The sequence below is a fragment of the Phoca vitulina genome, unplaced genomic scaffold (assembly GCF_004348235.1).
Source record: "Phoca vitulina isolate PV1807 unplaced genomic scaffold, GSC_HSeal_1.0 scaffold7, whole genome shotgun sequence".
Lineage (NCBI taxonomy): Eukaryota > Metazoa > Chordata > Mammalia > Carnivora > Phocidae > Phoca > Phoca vitulina.
The window spans coordinates 61494034-61518990 of record NW_022589710.1 but is presented as its reverse complement, the minus strand read 5'-3'; the positions used below and the strand labels follow the sequence as shown (position 1 = coordinate 61518990).

Sequence of the window (24957 nt, the reverse complement as noted above, 5' to 3'; positions counted from 1 at the left end):
CAGTTAGAATGCCCTGATCAGCTAGTCATGTCTTCCATGGGCGTGGATGGAAATGGGCTGGGGGCCTGCCCGCAGCTCCCAACCACAGGCTGCAAAGCCAGGGTGCAAAGCTTGGTGTTCTGGTAACCCAACCCCTGGAATTTTCATCAAGGGAACAGAGTCCTAGAAAAGGACAGTGACTCCTCCAAGTCCTCAAGTGCTCCCATTTCCCAGACCAGAGCTCCCAGATTCAGTTCAACAAACTGACACCAGAGAACGGAGAATTTTGGAGAATGGAGGCAGTGAGAAGTTTAGGACAATGGAGAGGAGAGGTCACCACAAAGAAGGGCCAGATAAAGTTAGGAAGAAAGGCTGAATTCCCCATGGATTTTTGCATGCAGGAGGCACGTAATATGCTTGTTGAACAGATGAATGAACCAACCACAACATGGAGCAAAATGAGCTTCCCTGGGGGCTCCAGTAGCCAGTCACACAGCACAATCCTGGCCACCACTGTCCCTTGGCTACTCCGCATACACCATAGGCTCTATCATCAGGGAGGGGAGGAGCCCTTGCCTCCCAAGCTGGGACTTCATAAGAGAAAGGTGACGGGACAGGGCCCCTCCAATATCATGATATGCCGAGAGCTTTATATCTGCTATCTCATTTACTCATCAGTAAGAAATCAATGACTGAGTAAGTAAGACTTTCTGGGGGGGGGGGGCATCGTCCTTCCCCTTTGACGGATTAGGAAACTGAGGCAAGGGGAGATAGAAAAGCTCTCCCCTGACCACTGCAAGGTGGCAGAGGACCTGGGGTTTGGACTCAGTCTGTGCCTACACCACAGCGCCCCTCAGAAAAGGCAGGGGACACATGGTCCCTTCTGGTGTGTCCCCTTTGGCCCCATGGCGGCCCAGTCCTCTGCCCATTCCCTGGGTCACCTGTCCCAGTTTGGTAAGATATAGGGGACTCCCTTTTGTCATCTAATTTTTATTTCCTGACCTCTGATCACAACTCTGTCTGTAGCCCAAATCCAGTCCAAAACACACATTTTAAAAATTCTCTGAATAAAGTCTTGCCAAGAGAGAGGGACATTTGTACAATTAGCAATTCCCAGGCTCCCGCACACGGTCCTGGTCAGGCAAGAAGAGTTACTGCAGTGAATTCGCCTCCGCCTGTGAGCAGAGAGGCCAATCTCCACAGGCCAACATCGTCAAATGTCACCCCCTTGGATGGCCTTCCGGTGCTTGGCACATGGTACCTACTCCCTGGAGCCCACGTGTCCCCTGGAAGCAGAGGTAATGAATGTATCTTAAGAGTCAGGCAACCACATTCCAGTCCTGCCTCTGCTAATCTGGGCAAATAATTTCACCTCTCTGGACCTCACTTTTCTCATCTGTAAGATGGGGGCAATTCTACTTACTCTGATGGCTTGCCGGGACCATGGAGAAAGACTTGGGTCTGACCGGGCTATAAGATGTACCAGGGGGTGCTGGAGGGGGACAGAGAACCCCACCTAGCACCCAAGGGCCTGACCACATCTAGTTCCAAGTTCAAACACGTCTGTGATGGGGCTGGCAATGACAGTCCCCATCAGACTCTGAATGAGGACCAGTGGTTCTGGATGATAAGGGTGATGGAAACAGGGCCCCAGCTCCACAGGCTAAAGGATGAGTGGGGGTGGGCTTTAGCTCTGCTGAGATGGAGTGGAGGAGATTCTAGGGGGGGAAAGCGTAGGTAGAGGAGGGAGGTAAGAAGCATCAGACGTGGGCTTTCGCGCAGGTCCCAGCTAATCCTGTCCGGAGCGGGAATCGAGGCAGCAGATGTGGACTCAGCGTGTGTCCAGTGAAGCCTGGAGTTGGGTCCTTGGCCACAGCTCTGGGATCAGGGGTCCCTTCTCTCCTCTTCTGCACCCACTGCCCAGAAAACCCGGTGGATCGCATGAGCTTCCAGTGCCAGTCATGAGCCGATTAGTCCCTATCTCAATCTCCAGGCCGGACCTCTCCCCTCAACTCCAGGGTCCTATCCAGCAGCTCCCTTGCCCTCTCCCCAGAGACCTTCAAGATTCCCCACCTTTCCGTGTCCAAAACTGAGCTCTGGGATTTCTCCACAGGTCTGTTCCACGGCTTTTCCATCTCAAATAATGGCAGCTCTATCCTTCCAGGTGCTCAGGCCAGACTCAAGAGTCATCCCTGACCCCACTCTCATACTCCATCAGCACACCCTATGGGCTCTGCCTGCAAACTACCTCCAGAATCCGACCACTTCTCACCAGCTCCTCTGCTCTGTCTACCCTGGGCCCAACACCCACCATCTCTCACCTCGCCCGGATGGTTTCAGGGCCTCCTAACTGGGCTCTTTCTCCCCCTTCCCACACACAGAAAAGTTTGCCAACCTTTGCCCTGGATATAACGTCAATTTAAATATTAATAAACAGGGGCACCTGGATGGTTCAGTCGGTTAAGCATCCGACTCTTGGTTTCGGCTCAGGTCATGATCTCAGGGTCATGAGATCGAGCCCCATGTCCGGCTCCACACTCAGTGCAGAGTCTGCTTGAGATTCTCTCGCCCTCTCCCTCTGCACCTCCCCTTGCTTGCACGCTCTCGCTCTCTAAAATAAATAAATAAACTCTTTAAGAATAAATAAATAAATCTTAATGAACAGCACCCAGGAGGACCCAAGTAAAATTGGAGAGTCACTCTTCCCCACCCCCTCCCCCGCTTTCAATTCTGTCAAATTATCATCTTACTTGGAGGGAATGTCCAAAGTCTGGTCCGCAAAACAAAAAAAAAAAAACAAAAAAGAGTACAAAACTTCAGTTGTGGGGCAGGCTTCTAACTCCCACGGAGAGCACCCTGGAGCAGGGCAGGAAAGCGTCTGCCACAGCCTCGTCCTCCCCTCCCCACTCCCCCCAGGCCCTGCCCCGGCCAGCCCCTGGGAGCTCCTGCCCAACGGCCCACATCAGGAGCTGATGCTGTCTGAGACCAGTAAGCACTGGCCAGGGCTTTATGTGCTGCAAAGAGACATGCAGGGGCTCCAGCCCACTCTCCAAATCCTCCAGCCGTACTGTGGGGCTCCTCTGAGTGACCTTGTTTCACAGAGGAGGAAACTGAAGCACACAACGATTTGCCCAGGATCACTCAGCTAGGAACTGGCAGACCTGAGGTCTGAACCCAGGCCCATCTGAGTTGGGAGGCTCCTTACCTCTTCTCATTGGTTTCTTCCTGAGGACTAGTCCTACAGAGAAGCGCCAGCCCAAGGAACAAGGGACCAGCATCGTATATGAGCTTCTCAGACATGTACAAACCACCCCACAAGGGCCCCATCACCTCAGCCAAACCCCTGAGATGTAGGTGTGGCAGGTAAACTGAGGCAGCATGAGGCCCTGGATAAGAGCTGAGCTCTGGGGTCAGCCTTCTTCTCCTGCTTAGACAGTTCGCCCAGAGAACACTGTTTTGATGCCTAATTGAGTGGTGGTCTAATTGTTACCCCTGCAAAGACTACATTTTGTATATGGGCTCACTCTCGGCCTGTATGCCGGTCAGCTGACTCCTTCCTTCCAGTCTTGGCTGTCTGCAAGGATCTTAATGGCTCCTGTGAATCTCTTCTCTCCATCAGGCCCCCTGAACCACAGCAGAGGTGGCAGGGATCTTGGAGACCCTGAGAAACAACAGGAAGTTGGAGGAGGGGACACACTTTGGAGTCACAGACCTGGCTTCAGGTCCCAGCGCTGACACTTACCAGCTGAGTGACCAAGGACAGGTCACTTAACCTCTCTGAGCTTCTGTTTCCTCCCATATCAGGCAGGACCCACCTGTCAAATCCTTAGAGGAGGCCAAGGTAGCCCACGGGAGTTCTCACCCCCAACCCACCACTCACCTGTGGTCAGCATTTCCATTTGTGAGTGCCATTCATTTCATTGATTCCCTTATTATCAAATGAAGAAACTGAGGCTGAGGTTGCCCAAGCAACCTGGTGAATTAGTGGTACGGTCAGGAAAAAAGTCCTGACTCCAAGACCAGGGCTCCCACCCTCTCTTCCCATATGCACCCTTTACTCAGGAAAAGGCAGAATTCTCTGAGCCCTCCGCCTGGGCCTCAAGTGGCCACCAGAGGGCGCCCTGGGAGTTGCTCAGGGTCTCCTCTGTTTCCCAGGGAAGGAGGCTTTCAGTCTTTCTCAACCTTCCTGGCCTCCTGGCTTGCAGCCCATGCTCTTGCCCCTTAAGGACTCTGACCAGAGCCCCCGTCCCCACCCCAGCACCTTGAAGGTATTCCAGAGTCCCTGCTCTTTTTCCTCCCTGTCTCCGCCCTCCAAGCCCCATCCCAGGATTATCTATCCTCCCTTTCTTGAGTAGATGTGGGATCCTTGGAAACCCCATGTTGTTTTTGTCAAGCAGGTGGTTCACATTGGGCTTCAGGATCTACCCACACTGGCATCCATCCATCCACAAACATCTGCTCAGCACCTGCCAGGTGGGGGGAAGGCAGAGGGGACCATCAGACAACCCCTGACTCAAGGAGGGCGTGGTCTAGTGGGGAGATGGAGTTAGTTATGTTAGTATGTTAGCTGGGAAGCAAGGAGAAGGGCTATAGGTAGGGTCCCCAGGGTTGGCTCCTGGAGGTGTCTGCCCTGACTTGAGTCCTCAGGGAAGCAAAGGAGTTGACCAAAGAAAACCTACAGTTCCAAAGAAGGGACCTCCCCCCCCAATGCTGGACAGTCGCTGCATCTATAAAATGGTGCTCTTTCATTCCCTCGTAGAATGAAAGAACAGACAAGTGAATACAAATGGAAACAGGTGGGAAACTGGGACACCACGTCGGCACAAGGCTTTCTCGTCTTATTCAGGCCTTGCTTGGCCTTGGACTCAATCCAGTGAGCTTGCAGCTCATATTCTCCAGCACGGATGCTCCCTCACCTGACCCGCTTGCGGGAGCATCTGCAAGACCCCTCAGGCACCTGGGTCGCTAATGAGAGTCCCCAGAGGGCTCCCGCTGCTGACCCTGCCAGGGCCACCCTCCCCTCATCCTTACCTTGGTTTGCCTTCATTTTAAGGTCCTGGTATAATGCTCGTAGAATCAAAGCCAGAGGGAAGGCAAGCCAGGCAGCCCTGGAGGCCATCTCGGACAGAGCTCCTAGAAGATGAAAGTCTATGGAAGTGACCCCAGGCGGCCACGGCTCCCAGAGGGTGCTGGCCAGGAAGATCTCTGAGTCCGGGGTGAAATGGATGTTGGCGCTGCCGGGTCGCTCCTTCTCCGTCTTTTTAGACAACACAAGTGACAAGCTCTGTCCAAGTTTCATTCTCCGAACAGGGTCCTCCCGGTCTGGGGTGAGCGTGGAATGCGAGGCAGGTCCCCTGCATGCTCCAGCAGCCCCCCTCCACAGCCCCGGTGGATGGCTCTAAAGATCGCAGGCAGCACCCTGATGTTCCAAAACCTGTGGTTCTTGTAGGACATACACTCTGTTGTATATTCCCTGCTCGCCGCGCTGTGCAGAGCCAGATTTGTCACTCTGGTTCTCCCAAACACACTCTTCCTCCAGAGAGCGTTCTCCCAGAGCAGGATGGAGCTGAAGCTGCTTCCTAAACACAAATCAGCTTCTGAAGCCTCTCTGGGGGGCTCTGGTTGGCCCAGGAGCCCCGCTGTCCCCATGCCTGGGCTCTGGGTCCAGGATCAAGGGCTCAGAGGGTTTGGCCCAGGGTGAGTGGAACTTTCCCTCCTCAGCCAAGGAGAAGGAGTGGTGCAGCCGGCTACAGCTATGAGGCTGGAGGCTCATGCGCCTACCATGCTCCCTTTCCAGACCGCTTTCCTCTGCTGGGCTGCCCTAAAGACGCATTTTAGCCCAATTCCAGCTGGATTTGAAGGTTGAGATGATCAGGCATGTCAGAATTGTCTAATAACACCCAGGGCTGTCACAGATGTGGAGAAATACACTTAAGCGCTGTTGGTAGGAGTATACATTGGTATCAACTTTTTGGAGAGTATTTTGGCAGGCTCTATTATAACATGAAACAGGTCTGCCCTTAGACTCAGCCCACCCGCTTCCAAGAGTCAATTCTACAGGAATTTGCCCACATGAGCGCAAAACGTTGTGCCTGAGGATGTTTGCAGAACTGTTGTTTGCAACTGCAACAAACAAACACAAAGACAAAAAGACAAAGACCTGAAATGCACACCGTGTGGTAGATAGTACGGAATGTTCTGTAGCCACTAGAAAGATTGTCATGAGCCTGTGGGTGCTGATTTAGCAGGACCTCAAGATGGAAAAAATAAAGTTCAGATTTAGGTGTATAGTCAGGCCCCATTTATGTTTTAAAAAAAAAGAAGAAGAAGGAAGAAAAGGTAAAAAAAAGTAAAAGGGAATGCTTGGGGAAAGCCTGGGAGGAAGGCACCCCAAGCAACTAACAGTTGTGATTTAGGAAAGGTTGTAGGTTTGGCCAGTGTTGAAAGGGATTTCATTTTTTAGTTTATAAAAATTACACTTTTTGGAATATTTTCTCAATGAGCATATATGTATGTATAATGTTTTTGTCTCAAACACATATACTTGGTTTTGCTCCAGGGTACCCACCTCAGAATAGTCCCGCTCAGAACCTCTGAAGTAGGTTGACAGTAAAAGCATTCGATCCACAAACATTTCCCACATAAGTCTCTGCTCCACAAAGCTCTGAGCTGGGTCCCCGGGACAGGACAAGGACCTCCCAGCACGACAGAAGCTGGGACGGGGTTTTCACAGGGACAGCAGGGACAGGAAGCAGGTGTGATCAGTCTCCCTGGGTGAAATCAAGGGAGGCTTCTTGGAGGAAGCCGTGCCTCATAGTCTTAGAGATGATTGGGGTGTATCAGATGCATCAGTGGGAGTGGGGGAGTCTTGTTGGGAGAAGCATTCCTGGAGGGGAGATGTGAATGTCTAGTGCATTTGAGGGTCACGGTAGGGAGGTGATGGGAAGAGAAGGGGCAGGACAAGGGCGGAGGAGGCGGGGCTGACCTCTCGGCTGATTGTCACTCTGATGTGCAGGGGCTCAGCCAGCTGCCAGCAGGGGGCGCTCAAATCTCTTTAAACCATGGAATGTAGAGCCGGTTGGAGTTGGTCCCAGGGCTTCCTGTGACTTGGGGTGAAGGACGCTGGGCTCTCAGGGCCCCAGGCTGGATGCTGAAAGCAGGCGGGTGGACAGGAGACCCCACCAGAGACAGTGAGGAGGAGGGGTGGGAGGGCGCCTGCTGGGTCCCCCGAGGGACCATGGGGCCACTGGCCGTGTCCTACAGGGGCCACTCCAGAGCCCCTGGATTCCGCAGCCAACCACGGTGATTTCAGGGATGATGTTGCTTTCCTTTCCAAATACATGTGTTTGGGTTTAAAAAGAAAGTCCGGGGCGCCTGGGTGGCTCAGTCGTTAGGCGCCTGCCTTTGGCCCAGGTCATGGTCCCAGGGTCCTGGGATCAAGCCCCACATCTAGCCCCACATCGGGCTCCCTGCTCCGCGGGAAGCCTGCTTCTCCCTCTCCCACTCCCCCTGCTTGTGTTCCCTCTCTCGCTGTCTCTCTCTCTCTGTCAAATAAATAAATAAAATCTTAAAAAAAAAGAAAGTCTGCTTCCAGAAGAGTGTGAGTACGCGGTGGCCCAGGATGCTGTGGCCTCAGGTAATGAGTGACTGGAGTCAAGGACAGCAGAGACGGGCGCCCGGAGGGCTGGGGTGTCTGTCATGCAGGTGAGCGCCGTCCTGCGTGTCCTGTCCGCCACCCTGTCCCCGTTCTCTCTCTCTCTCTTTCTGCTCTTTGCTCTGCTCCTCCCAAGCCCGCCCTCCTGGAGCCCGGGCTCCCAGTCCTGAGCACCCCGAGGTCTTTCCCCTGACCTCCCGCAGACCCCCCAGAGCACTGCTCTGCGCCCGGTCTTCTTGGGGACACAGGGCCACTGCAGGAGCCCAGGACGGCTGTGTGGGAGAGACAGACACTGAGCACGGCAGAGTTTCAGGCAGCGATGGCCCACCTCAGGAAGCAAAACAGGGCCACGGGCAGGTCGGCAAAGGCCCTTCTGGGGAGGGGACCTAAACTGAGACCTGAATGTCCAGGGAAGCCAGACGTGAGAGTAGGAATGTCCCAGAGAGAGCCCCTGAGGTGGGAATGAGTGTGGGGCTTTCAAGACAAAGGGAGAAATCAGAGTCGACCCCCAGACTTGTGACCTGGGCAACTAGCTCAATGGCAGGTGGCGGAGGAGGTGAGTTTGTAGGACTCCCAGGGTTAGACGTGCCAGTGGAGTGTCCCACGGGCAGTTGGAAATAGGAGTTTGGTTCTCAGGGAGAGCTCACGTGAGGGGGTCCGTGGTGTGCGGGTTCGCAAGGCCCGGAACTAGGTGAGGTTGCTGCCTGGTCTGGATTTGTAAAGGTGGCCGAGTGGTGACACAGAGAGGCCAGTGCCACTGAAGGAAAGTGCGAGCGTCACTCCCTAGAAGCGGGAGGCCCCTCGTGCCATGCAGGACCACGGCGGGCACCAGGCTGGGGAGGAGGCGGCCAGAAGCCAGGGGCCGGCTGGGCCGTAGTCTTTACTGGTGTCTCCTCGGGAGAGGCAAGGCGAGCCGGGGAGCAGGTCAGGATCGGAGACTGAATATGGGGCAGGCTGGGGACACAGGGTGGTCGCCAGCTGTCGGGTACCCGGCGCTGGGTGCTGAAGGCAGGCGGATTATCAGCGTGCTGCCGGGGAGTGGTTGGGGTGTGGACCCCGGAGTGGTCGGGGGGTTTGTGCTGTGATGTCCTCGCAACCAGGAAGGCTGGACTGCAGGGAGTCATAAACAACCTTGCTGTTCGTTTGCCCCTGTGATTGATGGATGTCAGACAGATACAGAATCTAAGAGAACAGGGACAGTTGCCCAGGGGATAAGGGACGAGAGGGACTGACAGTGTGAGGGAGAGGAGGAGGAAGGGAAGGAGAATGGAGAGCCCCCCATAGTGCCTTGGAGTCCAGGTGAGGAAGGTGTTCAGTTCAGAAGCGTGACCCCTGAAGATGCAAAAGAACAAAGAGTAAGAAGTGACTCTCACCCCCTCCCCCTCCCCCGTTCCAGCCTTTGGGATCCCCTCCCTGGAGGCACCTGTCATTTCCAGTTCCTGGCGGCTCCTTCCACAGATGGTCCAGGCAACTAACTTCAGGCTGCTGGGTGTATACACAGTCTCCAGCTCCTTCCATCGTGTGTACATTTGTATGCACACTCCATCTGACCACAGGACCACGGGGATCAGTCCACGCCAGTGTGTAAATGAGCTCCTCATTCTCTTTATCACTTGCGTAAAGGCAGGCCCTTAACTGGTATCCCCGATTCTGGTCTCCCCCACCTGAAGCCAGACTGGTGTTTCCAGAGCAGTTGCTCGGTCATAGTCTTTAAATGCCCCTGCAAAACTCTACTCCTTGAGAGATGTGTCATCAGTTGATTGTAGCTACCAGTACTTAAAGCACCAGAGTTTGTGAATGGTTTCATTCCTTTTCTGAAGGAATGACAGCAGTTGTAATGCTGTTGTTCTAATAATACCAAAGTAGGTTAGGAATCTTTTGGTTGCATGGAATAGAAATGGTGCCAATCTGTCTTAAATAAAAGGGGAAATTTATTGGCTCTGGGAAGCTGAGAAGTGGAGAGTAGATTCAGCTGCAGGTATGGCTGGCTCCAGAATTCAGACAATGTCATCAGGACCAGGTTGGTCTCTAATTCTTCACATCCTCCCCTCTCCAGGCTTAAGCCCCAGGATTCACTTGTAACGGGACAGGCACCAGTTCGGTCCCCATCCTTTCAGGTCTAGGAGGTAAGAATAAGAATCTCTTTCCCAGAAGTCTAAGTGAAAGTCTCACTTTATCTCTGTAATAGTTAGGCAAGGCTAAGCTGCAATGACCAATAGACCCCCAAATTATGTTGTATTATGTTACGTTATTATATATATCATTATTATATCATGTTATATATGTTATGTAATATAATTTTGTTATATAAACTATAAAACTATATTTCACTCTCGTGTAATTTCCGTGGTGGACATTCCTGGTCTTTTCTCCATCAGGTTTTCAAGGATTCTGACTCTTTCCCTCCTGGGGTTCCACCATCCTCTAGGGCAGGAGTCTGTAACTTTTTCTGTAAAGGGCCAGATAGTAAATATTTTAGGCTTTGAGGGTCTCTGTCAGACAAACATTGTCTTCTCCTTCTCCTTCTTCTTCTCCTCCTCCTTCTTCTCCTTCTCCTCCTCCTCCTTCTTTACACCCCTTTAAAAATATAAAAATCAGGGGCATCTGGCTGGCTCTGTCAGAGGCATATATGACTCTTGATCTCGGGGTCGTGAGTTCGAGGCCCACGTTGGGTGTAGATATTATGTAAATAAACAAATATTTTTTTAAAAAAAACCATAAAACCCATTCTTAGCTTTTGGGTCAGGCAAAAACCATCCCACAGACCACACATGGCCCACAGGCTTTCGCTGGCTGCCCTCCCCCCTGAGCCTTGTCCTCTGCACCTTGTCAGCAGAAGGGAAAAGGAAAACCAGTAGACAACACTCCCACTTCTAAGCCTCGGCTGGGCAGCCGCACGCATCTCCTCACCCGCTCCATTATGTAGCCCCAGGCACACGGCCATGCCGAGCTCAGAGTCTGCATGGGAAGAACAGGAGCCAGGGTCCTGGTCTCGTTAGTACAGCCTCACTGGCTCTCATAAGGCCAAATGCTTATCACTTAATGAATCTGTGAGTGTATCAGTTAGTTTTTGCTGCGTAACAATCTATCTTGGTCTCCCTAGGGCACTGTAACAAGGAACCACCTACTGGGTGGTTCGAAACCACAGAAATGTATCCTGTCACCATTCTGGAGGCCACAAGTCTGACACCAAGGCGCCAGCAGAAACTTGCTCCCTCCAAAAGCTTGGGAGGACACTCCATCTTTGCCATCTCCTAGCTTCTGGGGGCCACCTATGGTTCTGGGTGTTCTTTAACTTGTGGCCACATCACTCTGCCTCTGTCTTCATGTGGCCTTTCTCCCTGTGCCTGCTCCTTGTGTCTGTATCCAGAGCTCCCTCTCCTTTCTCATGAGGACATCTGTCCCTGGACTTGAAGCCCACCCTCATCTGGTATGACCTCATCTGAACTTGATTACATCCGCAAAGACCCTGTTTCCAAAGAGGGTCACATTCACAGGTGCCGAGGGTGAGAACTTCAACATAGCTTCTTGAGAGACACAATTCAACCCATTACACATACCACTGAGTCTTCTCACTCCAGAGTTGCACCGTGTTCACCGTCCCACAGTATGGGCACCAGGCTGGCAGATCCCTGACCGCTGCAGGGAGCCCCGTGGGTCTCAATGCCAGAGTCCACGGGATGTACCTGATCCTAGGGAGTGAGCATTCTGTCCCGGAAGGTGTGAAAGCCAAACTGGGTTTGAAAGTGACTCAACTGAAGGAACTTAATTCACATCCAGTAACACACTGAGCGCTCCTGGGCTAGGTGCCAGGAACAGAGGTGATCGCAGCCCTCGGGGGAGATAAACGAAAAAACAGTTGCCTCAAAATGTGGTGAGTGCAATCCTAGAAGGGGCTAAGCACAAAAGGCTAATACAAAGCCAGAGGTGGGAGAGAGTAGGGGGGTTGGAGAAGGCTTCCTGGGTGGGTAGGCATCAGATGGGGGAGCTGAGAGGCGGGTCTGGGGAGTGCAGACACAGATGGACACGTTCATCGCTCGGGAGCAGCAACAAAAGCCCAGGGAGTGGAAAGGTCCTGAGGGAAGTCGGGGGAGATTGAGAGAGAGAGAGAGGCAGGAAAGATGGAAGGGGAGGAGAGGGACAGGAGGGGGAAGGAAGGCAAAGGGAGGGAGGGACAGAATGAGCTAAAGGAACAGAGTTCCAGACAGAAAAAAGCAAGCTGAGAAGGACAAGTACAGTATGATAGAAATAAAGCACAAATGATACCATGTGTTTTCAATGAATTCAGAATTATATGTAAATACATTTCAAATGTACTCAGAGAACCCAGGACAAGCTGCCAACAGAAGGCGGGGGTGGGGGGTGGGGGGAGGTCCCAGGAGTAAAGGGGGGGGGGGGGACAAGGAGGATTCTAACTGGAACTGGAACGTGACAGGCCCCTGATTTTTTAAAGGAGAATATATGTATATACTGTTTCGCTTCTTTGACATAACACAGAGCAAAAGGACTGAGAGCCAAAATGCCAAAATGTCAGCAAGCAGCCAGTTCTGGGTAGTGGGAATAGATGGTGGTTGTTTAACCTTTATTCTTTAAATGAGCATGTATCATTTTTAATTAAAAAAAAAAAAAAGAGGGGCGCCTGGGTGGCTCAGTCGTCAAGGGTCTCCCTCTTGGTCCAGGTCATGATCCCAGGGTCCTGGGATTGAGTCCTACCTCGGGCTCCCTGCTCAGCGGGAAGCCTGCTTCTCCCTCTCCCACTCCCCCTGCTTGTGTTCCCTCTCTAGCTGTGTCTCTCTCTGTCAAAATAAATAAATAAATAATCTTAAAAAAAAGAGAGAGTAGTTTTTCTTAAAAAAAAAAAAAAAAAATCTGAAAGCAAAAATGCCAAAACGTCACATATTAACAGTGGTTCATTCAGAGTCATGGGGCATGAGATGTTGTCATTTTCCTGAGTCCAATTTCCCCAAATTAAAATGAGGCACAGGACAGGGGCCAGAGCCCGAGGACCCCAGCATTTGGGAGAAGGCCGAGCCCCCAGCAGCCCTATCACCCCAGCTTGGGAGCCCCTCAGGCAGAGTCTTGCTGAAGACACACCAACCCTTCTTCCCAGGTCCCACAGCGGTGCAGCTTTTTCCCTCTCGAGGCTTTTAGAAGAAAGAAGAAAAAGTCCATCTCCTTCCATATGTTTATCTCACTCCAGGGAATTCTCCGTAATGGAGAAAAGAACCCAAGTGGCATTTGTTTGCAGTGAAAAACAGAAGAAGAAAAGCCCCGTCAGCTGGAAAGTGTCCTTGACCCGGGGAAGGGCCCTCTCCCGCGCGGCCTGTTATTAATACGGACGTAATGACATTAGGCCGCCTGATTAAGTCAGCAGCCCTGGGCCCCGCCACCCCGTATCCTGCAGTTACAGCCTCATTTTTCAATTATGCTTTAATTTGAACATCTTCCAAAAATGCCTGGTGAACACAAGAGTCCAGGAGGAGAACCAAGCATGTTTCAGCCTGTCTTGTTTCTTTCCCCGTGAAGCCGACGAAGCATGTTGCCAGCTCAAGGAGTCTGGGATCGCTCCCCAAATCCTGACGCCCCGTCTCGAAAAAGAATTATGGGAGCCCCACCAACATGTCACCGGTTGTCCCTAGTAATAACACAGAAGACATTTAGAGCTGAGAGGCTTCTCCGGAGATCTAGTCCCAGCCTCTTCACTGATGACTGGGGAAACTGAGGCCCAAAGGAGCCCTAAATTGCTTGGAGCCAAGCCAGACCCAACTCACAGATTCTGGATTTCTAAACCTGAATCAAAAGGAGCAAAGACCTTAAATGGATGTTGGTGCCTCTGTGGCGCCATCCCGTCACCATAATAAATGGAGGGGCCTTTGCCACTCGAGAGGCTGTACGGATGGGGGTGGGAGGGGGTCCCGGGTGCCTGCTTGCAGTTCCCAGAGCCGCCACCAGGTGGCCCCTGGCATCGCCAACCACAGCCTCCGCGTTCCAACAGCCTGGCCCCACAGGGGCAGTAAGAGTGCAGAAAGCTCAGTGTTCCCCACCCTCCCCCCTCACTGTAAATCTGACCAGCTGAACCCTGAAAAGTCAGGTCTTCAAGTTTGGGGAGGTGCGGGAGCACAGGGGCTGGACGGAGAGGCCTACCTGTATCCTGAGCATCCCATCTCCTATCTGTGAGCCTTGCCTTACTCACCTGTGAACAGGTGTGTTACTAGCCACCTTCTCCATAGAGTTATGACGATGATAATGGGTGCGAAGCCCCGTGGGAGTGGCTGTCCGGAAGTTTCCAAAGGCCAGACTGCAAAGCAGATCCCCCGGGAGCTTGTTAATAATCATCACCCGGGGCCAACCCCTACAGAGTCAGATGGAGAAGGTTCAGAACAGGCAAGTCCATAGTGAGGCCCCTCGCCCCTCGCAGGGAGGCGGCAATGAGACTGTGTCTGCCATCTCCACACAGGATACTGGCGAGGGGAGCAGGTGTCCTGACCCTCCGCCCTGGCCCGGAGCTCCCCCCACTGCACCACAGCTGTCCCTCCACCATGACACCTGCCACACCAGGGAGCACCGTCTGGCAGGAGGCAGATGTGGAAATGGTTACAGCCCTGCCTGGAAAGGCGTGACCTCGCAGTGGGATGTGGTGCACGCTGGGATGCGGTCCCCTCGGTGGGGGACGCAGTAAGGCACCTATGACAAGCCATGGCCCAGAGAGGCTGGCACTTGTCAGTGACGGACTCTACAAATGAAAGAGGGTTTCAAGTTATTCCTGTACAAATATCAGTCTCATCTAGGATTTCTAGAATGTCCTGGGGTACAGTTCGCACAACCATGCAGAGATCTGGGTCCGACCCATGCCCTTGTGTCCTGCTGAGGCTGCCCTGGGACAGTGGAAAAGACGGATTCTGTGTGCTTTGGGGGGAGCATAGGGAATGGCGTTTGGAGAAGAGGGATTTGAGCTGGGTCTTTGAGGAGGCGAGAGGATGCTCCAGGAAGTGAGGGTGTGCAGGAAATAGGGCAGAGGCCTGCAAAAGGCTGATATTTGGACAGGTCTGGAGAGAAGACAGCGGGCAATGGGTAATGGGGTGGGAGTTCTGCAGGGGCTGTTCTGGAAGCCTTGTGCATTGGGGACCAGAGCTCGAGGACAGCCCCTCGGGAAGGTGAGCCTGGAGCAGCGGGCCAGGGAGAGGCCTGGGAGAGAAGCCGGACAAATGGGAGGTGTCCGCTCTCTGGGACAGTTCCCTCCGTGGCAAGCAAGATGGATGGGAGAGGAGCGGGTGAGGGGGCGGCACAGGCCCGTGAGTGCAGGGAACAAAGGTGGCTCTGAAGTGAAACCAAGGGCAGGTTCCCTGAAACTCCAGGACCAGAGGGCTCAGGAGAGCAGGCGGCGAAGCGTAATTGGGACCAACTCACTGCGTGATTGTGGACAAGTCTCGTCTCTCTCAGCCTAGGTTTCCTTATTGATGTAGTAAAAAAAAAAAAAAAAAAAAAGGTGGGTGAGGTGGCCCTTCCAGTACGGACCTTCCAGAGTTGTCTAAAGGGCATATCCTCATTCCTTAAGGAAAATATCAGCTATCAAGAATGATGGAGACATCTACACTGCATATAGGTCACTTCTGGACATGCCCTTGACCCTGTCCGAAGAGTCTATTTCATGTGAGTTCCAGCAAGGGCTGCTGCATACGGTTGCACAGGCTACACACTGCACAACTCCAGGCACTGCTATCTCTTTAGACCAGAATATGATGGAGCCATGCTGTCTGCTGAGAGCATCCCGGCTGTTCCTGGAATGCCTACTCCCAGGGTCCTGGATTCTAGGCTGACCTGCTCTGTCACATGGCAAAACCATCCCTCTCTGGGCCTCTGTCCCTTTCTCCATAAAGTAACTGGGATAAGCAGCCTCTGAGGCCTTGTGCAGCAGCTATGTTCACACTGCCAGAACCACTCACCTCTGAAGAATGCGCAGCAGCTCCCCCATGACTGAAACAGAGGTCATGACCACTGCCCGGGTTCTCGACAGATGCCAACATTGAAAGGGCCACGTGGCCTCTCCTGGATGGCCCCTCTCTGCCAATCCTGGGAGCCGAGATTTGTCTGTGGGCCTACGTGCTGTAAAACAGCTTCCACTGGGCTCAGTCCAACCCACAGGCTCCTCGGAGCCCCAGGGGACTCATTCTATGCATCGGCTGCTTCCTCCTGGCCATGGCCATGACCCAGGGCTTCATGACTGCCTTGGCTGCCAGGCCAGCATTACATATCCAGGCTGAGCGGTTGCTCACGGCGACACCTGACAGCTGGGTGGTTCTTACTCAAACGATCATTATCTCCTTTAAATAAAACATCTGGATTTGCTGCTGAGGAAAGCAAACAGGACATTCATCTCAGGGACTCTAACCCACGGATGGGGTTGATAGGATTCATTGCCTTGCAAGAACCTGGCCCATTACAGAGCATAATTAACATAATGAGTAGCATTTCCTCCACACTTTAGTCTATGAAGTTCCTTTCACTCATTAAGTCATTCAACAAACACTGAGGGCCTGCTCTGAGCTAGCTCACGGGGCTTGTGGACCGGAACCAGCTCCAAATCCAGGTATTGCTCAGAATTGCTCACAGCCTGCCTGGCTCCTAGTTCATTTGATTCTTACAGTCACTTTGTTAGACAGGAATTATGCTCACCCCCGTTTTGCAGGGTGGGAAACAGAATAGGAAGATGAGGGGGCTTATCCAAGATCCCACAGCTAAAGGCCAAGCTAAGCCCTGAAGGCAAAGAGACTCCAGCTCCCAGGTTCTTTGTTCCCCGTCCCCCCCAGGTGCTGTGGCCTGGGGCCAACACCATCCCTTTCCTCCAGTGTCTCTTGTCTGTACAGAGAGAGGGAGCCCTGGATGGTGACCCAGCTCTGACGTGCGCAGATCCTTTGATCCCGTGTCTCGGGCAGATTTGGCAAACGAAGGAGTTTGCTTCAAAAATCAAGTTGGCAGATCTAGAGCTCTAAATCAGAGTAGACCCTGCCTGACAAGCCAACTGGGCAAGCAGGTGTTTGGGCCAAGTTGGAAATACGCACAACTCACCCTTATAAGCTATAAACACACGGCGATCCGAGTTCATGCTGTCCATCATCGGGCCTGTGAGTTGACGTCCGCAGTTTCTGAGCCAAGTTTCAGCCCAGAAGCAGAAGTTCGTTTCTCCCACAGAGTCTCACGTTGTAAATCAGGAGCTGGGAGGGGAGAGGAGAGTGAAGGGACCGGCTGGGAACTGGCCACGCCGAGGACGGGGTTGGGGGTGGCCACAGCCCACAGATCCTGGAGGACTAGTGAGCCTCTGCAACAGCGAGGGAGCTCAAGGTGCCCTGTCCACCTGGTCCGCTGTCCTTGACCAGGGAGCCTAAGCGCAGAGCACTGTGGTCAGGAGCAGGGGCGGTGGAGTAGAAGGCGGCTGGAATACTGGCCCTACTGTCAGTGGGATGCTTGCCCCTAGCCCCTAGCCCCTCCCCCAGCACCACCCTCACTCTCCACACTGTCCTGTGTCCTGGGAGGGCGATCACTGCTTCTCAGTGGTTCCCCACAATGGTGGGCATGTGCATAGGATCGGGGTACCAGAGAATGAGGCTGGGGTGTTTATTCCCTGGCTCTTTCCCTACCAGCCGGACTGCCCTCTCCCACAGCCTCTACCCAGGTTTTGGGTAGAGGCTAGCACTCCTTGCCCTTCAGGCCGAGAGGTGGCAATAGCTCCCAGGTGTTGTCAGCCCTGAGACCCTGCACTATCCCATGTTGATTTCTCTTAGCAACCCCCCCACAACTTTGTGAACGTCCTTTCTCAAACTTGCCGGGATTTCTCCCAGGATGCTGGGAATGCAACCATTCCTGTGCATCAGAGAATCTAGGAACATCAACCTTGAGATGCACCATCATTTCTATTTCTGACTAAGAATAAACCTCTGCCATAACAGTGACACAAATGAGACCCTTAAACAGTGACACTTCTGGAGCACCTGGGTGGCTCAGTCGGTTAAGTGTTTGCCTTCGGCTCAAGTCATGATCCCAGGGTCCCCATCAAAACTGCAGCAAGTTATCTTTCCGGTATCAACGAACCAGTTCTAAAGTTTATTTGGAAAGATAAGAGACCAAAATAGCCAACACCACCCTGGAGAAGAACGAAGTCAGAGAACTGATACTACCCAATACTACCCAACATCAAGAGTTACTGTAAATCTACAGCAATCAAGACAGCGTGGAACTGGTGAAAAAACAGACAGATAGATCAAAGGAACAGAATAAAGAGCCCAGAAAGAGACCCACACATAGAGTCAACTGCTCAGTCGAGGAGCAATAGCAATACAGTGGGGCAATTTAATAAACTGGCTCTTCAATAAATGGCCCCAGAACAACCGGGTATCCACATGCAAAAAAAAAAAAAAAATCTAGACACTGACTTTACACTCTCTGTAAACACTAACTCAAAATGGATCATGACTTAATATAAAACACAAAACTATAAAACCTCTAGAAGATCACATAGATGACCTTGGGTTTGGCCATGAGTTTTTAGATCCAATATCAAAAGCACCATCCATGAAAGAAAAAACTCGTAAGTTGGACTTCATTAAAATTAAAAACTGCTCTGTGAAAAAACAGTTGAGAGAACAAAAACACAAGCTATAGACGGGGAGTAAATATTCCCAAAACATCTATCTGATAAAGGACTTGTATCCACAATCTATAAAGAATGCTAAAAATGCAACAGTTATGAAAACAAACAACCCAGTTTAAAAAATGGGAAAAAGGTCTGAGCAGACATCTCTCCAAAGAAGATACACAGATAGCAAATGAGGATTTTTTCATAAAAAGATGCTTCACATCATGTGTCATCAGGGAGATACAAATTAAAACAACAATGAGATGCCATCACTTACCTATCAGAATAGCCCAAAGCTGGACCATCAAAATCTGACAACATCAAATGCTGGCAAGGATGTGGAGCAACAGGAACTCTCTTTCATTGCTGGTGGGAAAGCCAGTCATTTTGGAAGACAGTTTGGTGGTTTCTTACAAAACTGAACGGGGGGGGGGGGGGTAGTTTAGGACAGTAAAACTATTCCGTATGATATTGTAATGGTGGATCCGTGGTATTATATGCTTGTTAAAACCCATAGAATAGGGATGCCTGGGTGGCTCAGTCATTAAGCATCTGCCTTCAGCTCAGGTCATGATCTCAGGGTCCTGGGATCGAGTCCCACATTGGGTTCCCTGCTCAGCAGGAAGCCTGCTTCTCCCTCTCCCACTCCCCCTGTTTGTGTTCCCTCTCTGGCCATCTTTCTCTGTAAAAAAATAAATAAAATCTTTTTAAAAAACCCCATAGAATATACAACAGAGTGATCCCCAATATCAACTAGAGATTCTAGTTCATAGTAATGTATCTAAACTGGCTCATCAATCTCAGCAAATGTACCACGCAAATGCAAGATGTCAGTATTAGGAGACATGGTGTGTGTAAGGGGGGGGGCATATGGGAAATTTCTATACTAGCTCCTCCATTTTCTGTAAACCCAAAACCATTCTAAAAAAATGAAGTCTGTTTAAAAACAAGGAGGTACATTTATTTATTTATTTATTTGTCAAATAGGATTTTTTCTTTCTTTCCTTTTTTTTAAATTTACTTCAGAGAGGGAGAGAGAGAGAGCAAGCATGAGTGGGAGGAGGGGGAGAGGGAGAAGTAGACTCCTCGCTGAGCAGAGAGCCCGATGTGGGGCTTAATCCCAGGACCCTGGGATCATGACCTGAACCGAAGCAGATGCTTAATGACTGAGCCACCCAGGTGCTCCAAGGAGGTGCATTTATATCTCCCTCCTTGGGCTGCTGTGAGGTTTGAACAAGATGACGAGGGACAAGCACTTGGTGCAGGAGCTGACATGTAAAAGGTCACCAACACCTGCCAATGTCTGAGGGTGTTGTCGTGTTTTCGGATGGGCTGGGCTGGATTCTATCCCCCAGGAAGCCCACGGCCAAACACCTGGGGGCCTTCAGAGTCTACATAGACAGGGTCTGAATGTCAAAGAGCTCTCGGTTTTATAAGATGGTAAGAGTTGGACACAATTCTCATTAGGTGAAAGAGGCAGACGTCATGAGGGAACGGGCTAGGCGTGAAGAAGCAGGAAATGAGGGACTGAACCAGGTCAGAGAGCACTAGCTCTGGAAGCTCCAACACCACAGACCAGGTCCCTGCTTCCATGGAGGTGGCATTCTAGAACGTGGCTCACCATTGATAGAATTCTATAGAACTTGTGTGGGTTTTTTTATGGGAAAGAATCTTTTTTTTCTTTTTAAGATTTTATTTATTTGCGAGAGAGAATGAGAGACAGAGAGCATGAGAGGGAGGAGGGTCAGAGGGAGAAGCAGACTCCCTGCCGAGCAGGGAGCCTGATGTGGGACTCAATCCCGGGACTCCAGGATCATGACCTGAGCCGAAGGCAGTCGCTTAACCAACTGAGCCACCCAGGCGTCCGGAAAGAATCTTTTTAAAGATATTTCTTTATTTGAGAGCGAGAGAGTGTGAGCACGGTGGGGAGGGGGAGAAGGAGAATCTCAAGCAGACTCCCCGTGGAGCGTGGAGCGTGGAGCCAGACTCGGGACTTGACCTCACGACCCTGAGATCACGAGCTGAGATCATGACCTGAGCCAAAATCAAGAGTCCGACGCTCAACCAACTGCACCATGTAGACGCCCCAATGGGAAAGATTTAAAAAAAAATGAGGGAGGAACCAGCTATGCCAAGCACCTGGGATGAGCTGCCTTCTCAGCTCAGGAGCTTCAGATCCACCAGAGAAAGGTGCTGGAGTTCTTGCGCTGGGTTCTCCCTCCCTCCCATCTTCCTCTCCGCATGCCCGTGGTAGCAGGAGTGGTGCTCACCCTCTGAGTTTCTCCTCTGCTCAAGAATGCCACGGCATGCACCGGGTTCCTTCTGCTCTCTGCTCTGAGAGTTGCAGATCATGGCCCCTCCTGGGACGCAAGCTACTACCTTTAGTTCCTGCCCTCCGAGAAGGATCTGAGGTCTTGCAGTAATTGGAAGGAGGCCGAGTAAGGGAAGTGAGGAGCAAGAAGAAGCAGGACAACTGGCAAGCAGGAGGAAAATGGACATGAAGATTCACTGCCAATGGCCATGTCAGTGGACGGGGACTCGCAAATGCCAATCCAGAAGCAGCAGGGCTCGGGGCCTTCCGAGGTAGCCTCTGACTCAGCTGGGCATCAGAGAAGACTGGGGTCTTTCCCTCTCAAGTAGCATTTGGGTGCTGTGGTCCCAACCCCATCCCACCCGCGCCCTAGGAGTGTGACTGTGCTAGCCATGTGACTTGCTTCCAAACAGGCTGTGGTGGGAGTGACAGTGTCAGCTCTGACCCTAGACCTCGAGAGGTCTTGGGTGCTTTGGCTTTCTGCTCGGACCACTGTCCGCAGCCCCAGGCCTGCCTGTCACAGGCGGATAGGTGACCACGTACAGCAGAGGACACCCAGCTCCACCTGTCCAGAAATCAGCCAAGACTAGCTCACATCAACAGAACGGCCCAGCCAACACATACATAGACTGGGAAGAAATAAAAATGGTTGTTTAAGCTCCAAAAATCGGGGATATTTTATGCTACCATAGCTAAATAACTCAGGTATATTTTCTTTCTCTAATATTCCTATGGGTTTCTTTGCATAGCTATGATGATACATATTTGCACATATAATTGGGCAGCCAGGAATTTTTCATTTAGCTTTATAGCCTAAGTATGTTTCCATATAACTACATGTTTTGTATAACCATCATTTTAATAATTATTTAATAATATATGTTTACAACCGCGGGGGTGGTGTTGGCAAACCATTGGCCTGTGGGGCAAATCCAGCCTGTCGCCTGTTCTTATTAATAAAGTTTTATTGGAACACAGCCTTACTTGTTAATGTGTACATTGTCTAGGGCTGCTTTCAAACTACAACAGGGGACTGAGTAGTTGCAACAGAGACCATATGGTTCAATAAGCTAAAAAATATTTACTATCCAGCTCTTTTCAGAAAACATTTGCCAGCCCTTGTTTTAAACATGCTTTTGCCAAATTCTTTTCAAAATGATCATCACAGAAGAACTATCTATATCCAGGACAGCACCCAATGTTTGTTTTTTTTGTTTTAATCTTCGCCCATTTTAAAGATAATAAACATAGTATCTTGTTTTGATTTGGGCGTCTTAGATTACTAGTAAGCTTGAGTATTTTTTCCATGTTTTATTTATTTCTGGATCATTTCTTTTGTGAATTCCCTATTGCTCACTTACCTGCTGGAGGATTGTTCTTATTTTTTGACCAATTTGTGTAAGCTCTTTATGTAATTAAAATAATGATTTTAAAAAGCCCAAAGACCAGATATTAGCCAATAAATAAATAAATAAACTCTCAATCCACCTCTGTCATTACATGTCGTAAACCCATAAACCCAAAAACCTTCGCAGAGACATTTCTAGTCAGGTACCTGTGCAATGCCCTCAAGCTCCCGAGCTCAGTTTCCTCCTCTACAAGATAAAAATAGAATAATTTTTTTTCATGGTGTTCTCCTGGAAACTTAGTGAAAGCTGAAAACCACTCAAGAAGAGAGAGGTATTGCTGCTATCATTTCTACCCACGCAAACAAGCCAGCAGAAGTTAAAACATCAAACGCATTCTGCCTGAATTTTTAAGGATGGCATGGAGCTGTGGCATTAAACCAAGTTCGTGGCCCCGAACGCCGCAGTCAGGATTCTCCCAGTTACGAGTGAGAGAAAGCCCAGCTCAAACAGGCTTAAGCCAAGTAGGACATCTGCTGGCTCTGGTAACTGTAAAGTTCAGGGCTGCAGGTATAGCCAGATCCAGGAGCCCATACAATGTCATGAGCACTTGCTTTCTTTCTCTGCATCTCTTGAGTCTGCCATCCTCTGATTTGATTTGCTATCAGGAAGGCTCTCTCCTGTGGATGCCCAAGGATCTTGGCTTACACTCAAGCAGCCCAGCCACCCCAACACAAAGAGCAGACTTCCTATTCAGTGCTTCTAGGAAACGTTCCAAGGCCAGACTCCAGACCGGGGTCACGTGTCCTCCCCGAGCCAATCACTGTGACCAGGGTGTGGCACCGGCTGAGGGTCTGGGTCTGGTGGATGGACTCCTTGCCTGAGAATGGGTGAGGGTGAGTTGCCAGAGGAAGAGGAGGGGCTGTTGCCAGACCACAGGCACAAACCAGATATCTCTGCAGGTACCAGAGGGCCCACATGGGGAGCCAAGGGGACCAAGGGGTGAAGGGACATTGTTTCAATCAGACTACCTCCCTGGTTATCTGTTTCATAGACTGGGCCTGCTGTAAGATTGTGTTTGGGGAACTGCTGCTGCTGCTAAGTGAGTTTGAACCTTCTTGATGTAGACAGAGGGAAGCATATCCAGAGAAAAGGCTGAGGCTGTGCCCCATCCCACTTTTTGCCAGCGACCATTGAGGAACCAGCGGCATGGAGACTCTGAGGACGTGAGCATCACACTCCCAGAAGGAGCATTTATTGGGCATCTCCTTTGTGCTGGACCCGGGATTATAGCGGGAACCAGACACAGACCTCTCCCTGGGGGGCTCACGTTCAAATTGGGCAGACAGCAACAATAAAAGAAGTAAATACCGTGCTGCCTTATATTGTGGTCAGATAGGAAACCCCTCGGGAAAATGAGAGTCAGGGGACACTTTAGCGAGGATGGCCAGGGAGGGCCTCTTTGAGGAAGTGACATTGAGCTGAGATCCTTGAGAAGGAAACTCACAAAAGGAGCATCCTGGCGGAGGGAATGGCAGGTGCAAAGGTCCCAACGTGGGACGGTGCTTTATGTATTGGAGGGACAGATGTCAACAGCTTTGGAGCAGAGTAAGTGAGGGGGAGAGCAGATGAGGGTGAGCAAGGGGCTGGGTGATGCAGGATGTCACAGGCCTTGGCAAGGAGGTTGGAGCACTGGTCAGGTACAGGGAGCAAGTAGCCAAGGGAGAGATGGCAAGCTGGGTCTCCAGGGCCAGAGCAAGGCAAGGCTCAAGGGTGTGGCAATGAGACCTATAAGAAGAGAGTCTCACTTCCAGCTCACTCAGAAAGAAGACTTTTCCATCAGTCAATGGTGTCCTACCATGGAATGGGTGGCCTGGAGGTAGTGAGCTATCTGTCCCCAGAGGTATGCAACCAGGATACAATGACAGAACAGGTTAGAATGCTGGGAGTGCACGGCGGCTCGGTGAGATCAGCCGAGGAAAACAGAACCAAACATGATAATAATGCTTAACAAAGTTTACAGTGGCAACGGACCCACTTAAAACATTTTAGCAGCAGCCTGCTGCGATCAGAGCAATCTCTGGAAATGATTTATTTTCATATAAAAATAAGACATTTCCCAACAGCCTCGAGACAGCCCCTGGGGTGAGGCTCTCATTGGAAAGTGCCTCCCCCGGGTCCGGGATGCTCCCCCCCACGTCGCCTCCAGCCTCGGCAGGGGGCTGATTGCCTCTCCGAGGGAAGGCAGGGGCGCTGGCCCTGCCAGCATTCTGGAGAGTTACTTCTCCAAAATAAACCTCGCATGAGCATTTAAATGTGCGGCTGAGCATGAAGTACAGTCAACAATTTTATCCCAAGAATGCAAATGAATCCCCGAGGGGCCAGGAAGAGGAGAAACGCCCTGGTCCAGAAGCATTTTTTTTTTTTTTTTAAAGGCTTGAGTAGGGCATGGCAAATTCCACCCCCTTAAACCAGAGTTGGGGAAACTGAAGCTCGGGGGTCAGCTCAAGCTCACAGAGCCAAGAAGGGGCAGAGTGGGCTGGAACGGGCTCTATTCCTGTGCACCGAGCACCCTCCGTGATGCAGGCAAGTAGCCCTGGAAGGACAGGTAATGCGGTCATTCCGTGGAAAGGAATCGCTCAGTGAACTTGCGCTGAGTCGGTGCTGGGCAAGAGTGACTGGGTGGGGGCGTTGGGGGAGAGGGCCAGGGCTCTCAGCTGCCCTGGCAGCAGCATCTGCTGGGACCTCCTCTGGATGCGGCAGTCTGGCCTGAGTCCCTCCCCTCCAGAGACTCCTCCTGGACTCCCAGGGGCCTGCCTAGTATTGATTAGCCCGGGGACCCAACTGGGGCACAAGAGGTACGGGCGCTCGGCTTCCCTTTCTCTGCTGGAGCAAACTGCCTGGTTCCTCGTTCCCTGGAGAATTATAACTCACTTTAAACAAGAAGGCGGATGCCTTCGTGGCTGCCTCCCCCAGCCTAGCAGTTTAGCACCACCTGACTTCCAATTAGCATCATCAAGTTTCCCCTGACACCCGC

The 24957-nt window shown here is 51.4% G+C and overlaps 1 long non-coding RNA gene across 5 annotated transcripts in view; it reads left to right on the top strand.

Moving 5' to 3' along the window:
• LOC116633258 overlaps positions 1 to 11973 on the top strand; it is a 17767-nt gene extending 5794 nt beyond the window's left edge. The window contains exons 3-4 of one of the 5 annotated variants that reach the window (XR_004299596.1): positions 3599 to 3742; positions 4739 to 5015. This is a non-coding gene — a long non-coding RNA (uncharacterized LOC116633258). Of the gene's footprint in view, positions 1 to 1761; positions 2343 to 3598; positions 4082 to 4738; positions 5016 to 10736 lie in introns of those variants that run through there. The other 4 variants (XR_004299597.1, XR_004299598.1, XR_004299595.1 and 1 more) reach the window with 4 other exon arrangements.
• The last annotated feature ends 12984 nt before the right edge of the window (positions 11974 to 24957 follow it).